This window comes from Mustela putorius, unplaced genomic scaffold, assembly GCF_011764305.1.
Source record: "Mustela putorius furo isolate JIRA1106 unplaced genomic scaffold, ASM1176430v1.1 tig00000585_pilon_pilon_pilon, whole genome shotgun sequence".
Classification (NCBI taxonomy): Eukaryota; Metazoa; Chordata; class Mammalia; order Carnivora; family Mustelidae; genus Mustela; species Mustela putorius.
Genome location: NW_025421424.1, coordinates 2113184 through 2120434, shown reverse-complemented (window position 1 = coordinate 2120434; position 7251 = coordinate 2113184).

Sequence of the window (7251 nt, the reverse complement as noted above, 5' to 3'; positions counted from 1 at the left end):
GCCTTTGGCGATGTTTCTAGGAAGAAGTTGCTGTGGCTAGGGTTGAAGAGGTTGCTGCCTGTGTTCCCCTCAAGAATTTTGATGGATTCCTTTCTCACATTGAGGTCTTTCATCCATTTTGTGTCTATTTTCGTGTGTGGTGTACGGAAATGTCCAGTTTCATTCTGCATATGGCTGTCCAATTTTCCCAACACTATTTGTTGAAGAGACTGTCTTTTTTCCATCAGACATTCTTTCCTGCTTTGTCAAAGATTAGTTGACTATAGAGTTGAGGGTCTATTTCTGGGCTCCCTATTCTGTTCAATTGATCTATGTGTCTGTTTTTGTGCCAGTACCATACTGTCTTGATGTTTCTTTTTCAACATTCTTCTGGCTATTCGGAGTCCTTTCTGGTTCCATATAAAATTTAGGATTATTTGTTCCATTTCTTTGAAGAAGATTGATGGTATTTTGATAGGGATTGCATTAAATGTGTAGATTGCTTTAGGTAGCATAGACATTTTCACAATATTTGTTCTTTCAATCCATGAACATGGAACATTTTTCCATTCCTTTGTGTCTTCCTCAATTTCTTTCATGAGTACTTTATAGTTTTCTGAGTACAGATTCTTTGCCTCTTTGGTTAGGTTTATTCCTAGGTATCTTGTGGTTTTGGGTGCAACTGTATATGAGACTGACTCCTTAATTTCTCTTTCTTCTGTCTTGTTGTTTTTGTATAGAAATGCAACTGATTTCTGCAAATTGATTTTATATCCTGACAGTTTACTGAATTCCTGTATGAGTTCTAGCAGTTTTGGAGTGGAGTCTTTTGGGTTCTCCACATAAAGTATTATATCATCTGCAAAGAGTGAGAGTTTGACTTGTTCTTTACCAATTTGGATGCCTTTAATTATTTTTTGTTGTCTGGTTGCTGAGACTAGGACTTCTAGTACTAGGTTGAATAGCAGTGGTGATTATGGACATCCCTGCTGTGTTCCTGGCCTTAGGGGAAAAGCTCTCAGTTTTTCTCCATTGAAAGTGATATTTGTGGTGGGTTTTTCAAGATGGCTTTGATGATATTGAGGTATGTACCCTCTATCCTTACACTGTGAAGAGTTTTGATCAAGAAAGGATGCTTTACTTTGTCAAATGCTTTTTCAGCATCTATTGAGATTATCTTATGGTTCTTGTTCTTTCTTATAGTAACATATAGTATCACATTGATTGATTTGTGGGTGTTAAACCAACCTTGCATCCCAGGAATAAATCCCACTTGGTTGTGGTGGATAATCCCTTTTGTATACTATTTGACCCTATTGGCTAGTATTTTCATAAGAACTTTTGCATCCATGTTCATCAAGGATATTTCTCTGTAATTGAGTTATAGTTTCAAAGCATTGTGATCTGAAAATATGCAGGGAATGATCCTAATCTTTTGGTACCAGTTGAGACCTGATTTGTGACCCAGGAAGTGATCTGTTCTGGATAATGTTCCATGTGTACTAGAGAAGAATGTGTATTCTGTTGCTTTGAGATGGAATATTCTAAATATATCTGTGATGACCATCTGGTCCTGTGTGTCACTTAAAGCCTTTATTTCCTTGTTGATCTTTTACTTAGATGATTTGTCCATTTCAGTGAGAGGAGTGTTAACATCCCCTACTATTATTGTATTATTGTTGATGTGTTTCTTTGATTTTGTTATTAGTTGGTTTATATAACTGTCTACTCCCATGTTAGGGGCATAGATATTTAAAACTGTTAGATCTTCTTGTTGGACAGACCCTTTAAGTATGATATAGTGTTGGGGCACCTGGGTAGCTTAGTCATTAAGCATCTGCCTTTGGCCAGGTCATGAAACCTGGGTCCAGGGAGCAAGCCCCGCATTAGGCTCTCTGCTCAGTAGGAAGCCTGCTTTTCACTCTCTCACTCCCCTTGCTTTTGTTCCCTCTCTTGCTGTCAAATAAATAAATAAAATATTTTTTAAAAAGTATAGCGTAGTGTCCTTCCTCATCTCTTATTATAGTCTTTGGCCTAAAATCTAATTTATCTGATATGAAGATTGCCACCCCAGGTTTCTTTTGATGTGCATTAGCATGGTATATTGTTTTCCACCCCCTCACTTTAAATCTGGAGGTGTCTTTGGGTCTAAGATGCATTTCTTATAGACAGCATATCGATGGGTCTTGTTTTTTTTATTCATTCTGATACTCTGTGTCTTTTGATTGGTGCATTTAGCCCATTTATATTAGGGATAACTATTGAAAGATATAAATTTAATGCCATTGTATTGCCTGTAAGGTGACTGTTACTGTATATTGTCTGTGTTCCTTTCTGGCCTGTTACTTTTAGTCTATCTCTTTGCTTACAGGACCTTTTAATATTTCCTGTAAGGCTGATTTGGTGTTTGGGAATTCTTTTAGTTTTGTTTGTTCTGGAAGCTTTTTATCTCTCCTTCTATTTTCAATGACAGCCTAGCTGGATATAGTATTCTTGGCTGCATATTTTTCTTATTTAGTGCTCTGAATATATCATGCCAGTCCTTTCTGGCCTGCCAGGTCTCTGTGGATAGGTCTGCTGCCAATTCAATATTCCTACCACTGTATGTTACAGAACTTTTGTCCTGAGCTGCTTTCAGGATTTTCTCTTTGTCCCTGACACTTGTAAGTTTTGCTATTAGATGACGGGGTGTGGGACATTTTTATTGATTTTGAGGGGGATTCTCTTTGCCTCCTAGATTTAGGTGCTTGTTCCCTTTGCTAAATTAGGGAAATTCTCTACTATAATTTGCTTCAATATACCTTCTGCCCCTCTCTCTCTTCTTCTTCTTCTTCTTCTGGGATTGCAATTATTCCAATATTGTTTCATCTTATGGTATCACTTTTCTCTTGAATCCTCCCCTTGTGGTTCAGTAGTTGTTTATCTCTCTTTTTCTCAGTTTCTTTATTTTCCATCATTTGACCTTCTATATCACTAATTCTCTCTTTTGCCTCATTTATTGTAGCAGTAAGAGACTCCATTTCTTTTTATTGTACCTCATCCATAGTTTTTTTTTTTTTTATTTCAACTTTGTTAGAATTTAGTTCTTTTATTTCTCCAGGAAGGGATTTTATTTCTCCAGGAAGGGATTTTATTTCTCCAGAAAGAGATGCTAGTATCTTTCATGATTTTTTTCAAGCCAGCTAGCACCTTGATAATCATCATTCTGAACTCTAGTTCTGACACATAACTAATGTCCATATCGATTAGGTCCCTAGCCATCATCTCTTGTTCTTTTTTTTGTGGTGAGTTTTTCCACCTTGTCATTTTATCCACTAAGAATAGCTGAATTAGAGAACAAAATACTAAAATGGTAGCAATGACCCCAGAAAAATATACACTAATCAAATGAGAAGAGACCTGAAACCAGGGCAGGGTGCGGGGGAAGAAGAAAAGAGGAATAAAAGAAAAAAAAAGAAAAATATATATATTTTATATGTTAGACTGGTGACTAGAACAGAGACACATACTTGATTTTGGGTGTATTTTGGTCTGTTAGAAGAAACTACTGCCCAAAATTTTAAGGAAAGAAAAACATACACACACACACACACACACACACACACACAAATAAGGGTAAACATAATGAAGGGATGGAATATGACTATAAAGATGAATATTTTAAAAGATTCTAAAAAAGGAATTGATAAGATAAGAAGTTGGTTGAAAAAAGAAAAAAGAGGAGAGAATGTGATCAGGCTCAAGACGAGAACAAAGCCATGCGCTTGATTTAGGGTATATTTTGATCTATTAGAAGAGACTGTACCCCAAAATTTTAAAGAAAGAAAAACCTATATGGATACAAAAAATAAGGTTAAATACAATGAAGGGATAGACTAAGACTATAACAATGAAAATTTAAGAAGATTTTTAAAAAGATATTGATAAGATAGAATAGTTAAAAATGTTAAAATAAGAAAGAGGAAAAATTTTAAAAATAGAATAAGAAAAAAATAAAACTTAAAAAATTTGAAAGACTAAAGAATCATGGGGAAAAAAGCCATGAATTCTATGTGTTGTTTTTGCCTAGCTGTGGAGTTCCTCAGTTCTCATTGATCAGTGAACTTGGTCTTGGCTGGATGTTCTTGCTACTCTTCTGGGGAAGGGGCCTGTTGCTGTGATTCTTAAATGTCTTTGCCTGAGGTGGAATTACACTGCCCTTGCTAGGGGACGGGCTAAGTAATCTGCTCATTTTTTGCTCTTGGTAGCTTTTGTTCCCTGAACGCTTTCCATACGGCTTTGAAGGATGGGAATGAATATGGCAGCCTCCAATCTCTGGCCTTGGAGTAGCTGAGAGCTCAGGGCCCCACTCCTCAATGTGCCCTCATAGAAAATCAGTCAATACCTCCCAACTCCCTGGTCTCCAGCCACGCTCTGTGCTCACCTGGTCTGTGACCCAGCATTTCTATCTTTGCCCATGACCCCATTTTGAGTCTCCAAACCCAGCAGATTCCTGCAGTGCACTCCCATGCCACTCCTCTCCAGGAAGGAAGGTTAGTCTCCTCAGATCTGCCACCCGTAGGGTTCCTGCTCAAAAAGCGGTGGTCCAACTATGCCTGGGGTCACAGTTGAAGGCAACTCCAAGCTGAAAGAGCACTCCTCAGCTCCATCTCTGTAGCCGGCTTCCCTGCTCCAACACCTGGGAGTTGTGCCACACTCAGGCACCTCTGGTCTTTCTGTGACCCTGAGGGACCTGAGACCACACTGTCTCTGTGAGGGCTCCACCCCCACTTAGTCTCTGGAGCGATGTCCTTCAGTGGAGCAGACTTCTAAAAGTTCCAATTTTGTGCTCCACTTCTCTACTGCTTGCCAGGAGCTGGACCCTCCCCCCACAGTCTCTCTTCCCGTATATTGCCTTGGATTCACTTTTCCACATGTCCTACCTTCCAGAAAGTGGTCACTTCTCTGTTCCTAGAATTGCTGCTCTTCTTCTCTCGGATCTCCTGTTGAGTTTGTAGGTGTTCAGAATGGTTTGATAACTAGCTACCTGAACTCCTGGGACCTGATGATATTTAGGTCTCCTACTCCTCCACCACATTTTCCTCCCCTCTTTTTAAGTTTATTTATGTACTTAAGTAATCTCTACACCCAACATGGAGCTTGAACTCATAACTCCCTGAGATAAAAGTTGCACACTCTTCTGACTGAATGCATGCTCTTCAGCCAGGTATGCCCCAGAATTGGCTTTCTTAATTTTTATTTATTTTAACTTGTTTTATTATTTCTTAATTTATTTAATCCCAATATACTTAACATACAGTATTATATTAGTATCAGGTGTACAATATAGTGATTCAACAGTTGTAAACATTACTCAGTGTAGTCAGGGTAGGTTGTATACATTACTCAGGGTAGTCTTAATCCCCTTCACCTGTTTCGCCCATATCTGCCACTCACCTCCCCTCTGGCAACCATCAGTTTGTTCTCTTTATTGAAGAGTCTGGTTTTTTCTCTAAGTCTCTTTTTTTTCTGTTTGTTTTGTTTCTCTTACTTTTTTTTTCATGATTTATTTATTTGAGAGAGAGAGAGTGAGCTCACAAGTAGGGGAAGAGACAGAGGGAAAGAGTCTCAAACAGACTCCCTGCTGAGCAGAAGCCCGACATGGGGCTCCATCCCATGACCCATGAGATCATGACCTGAGCCAAAGCAAGAGTTGGATGCTCAAGCAACTAGCCACACAGGTGCCCCCTGTTTGTTTTCTTAAATTCCATATATGAGTGAAATTATATGGTATTTGTCTTTTTCCAACTGACTTATATCATTTAATTATATGCTGTAAATCCATCCATGTTGTAAATGGAAAGATGTCATTATTTTTTATGACTAAGTAATGTTCCATTGTATATATATGCCACATCTCCTTTATTCATTCATCTATTGATGGACACTTGGGTTGCTTCCCGTATTTTGTCAGCCAGCAGAATTCTTAATCAGGTCTCTGGGTAGATTTCTTTCATTGGCTATAGTTTCAGCTGTTTTTATTGGATATTTTCCATAGCATCATCAGGTTGAATTGGTTCGATCCAAATTTCTGATGTCTCCCACTTTCAAACAACACAAAATGTAATAGGACACTTAATATTAACAAAGTCAAAAAATTTTTCTCAAGTTAGTTCCAAGGCCATAGAGCTACCCAAGCAAAATCAGGTCATCAGAACCCAGTTTAATTCTTGAGAGAACTCAGAACCACATAGCTGTTTCCAAATATCATAGCAGAAATTCAATGTTGAGTAGAGAAAGAAGAGAAAAACTTTTCAGTTTTAGTCTCTATGGCTTACCAATCATTTTATGCCAATTATCTGAACCTGTGACTTGTAAACACAGTTTCAATTGTTAATGGTACGGTGTTCAATATGTGGCAGGTGCATGTGGAAGACTCCTGTAGAAATAATTTCCTCTTTTGGGGTAGGACATTTGAGATCTTTCTGCCTTGTTATACAAAATTTAGAAAATTTACAGTTTGGTAGGCTAGTTTGCTTACTAACTATGGTTTTATGAGCTTATAGATTTTCTACCAACAAATTAAACCTATTCATTTTCATTTCCCCCTTTCAACCTCTTCTTTTTATGACCCCCAAGACTGATTTGAGTATAACCTCTGTTTAGTGACATAATTTCCATCCTTTCTTGTGTGTGTTCCTTTTGAGACCCTGCACAATGACTCCTACTACTGTATAAAAGCTATGGAATTCATTAGGTAAATGAGAGCTATCTCCTGGTCAAGATCTTCTCCTTCATTTCAATGACAGAGTTGCCTTCATCAAACTTTTAATTGCAACTGCTTCTTATATTTCTGAGATATATTGGTGATTTATTTTACCTGGGATTTGCTTAACTTCTGGAACCTGAGAAGTCAATGTCTTTAACAGTTTTAGAAAAATCCTTGGTCTCTTTCTCCACAAGTATTGCTTCATGCCCATTCTCTCCTCTCTTTCAGGGACTACAGTTACTATACTATACCTTCTGACTGTATCCCAAATGCCTGTTATGTTCTGTTCTTTCAAACCCCCCTTTTACTGTCCTTCATTTTTTAAAAAAAATTTTTATATTTATTTTCAGCATAACAGTATTCATTGTCTTTGTACCACACCCAGTGCTCCATGCAATCTGTGCCCTCTATAATACCCACCACCTGGTACCCCGACCTCCCACCCCCGCCCCTTCAAAACCCTCAGATTGTTTTTCAGAGCCAATAGTCTCTCATGGTTCACCTCCCCTTCCAATTTCTCCCAC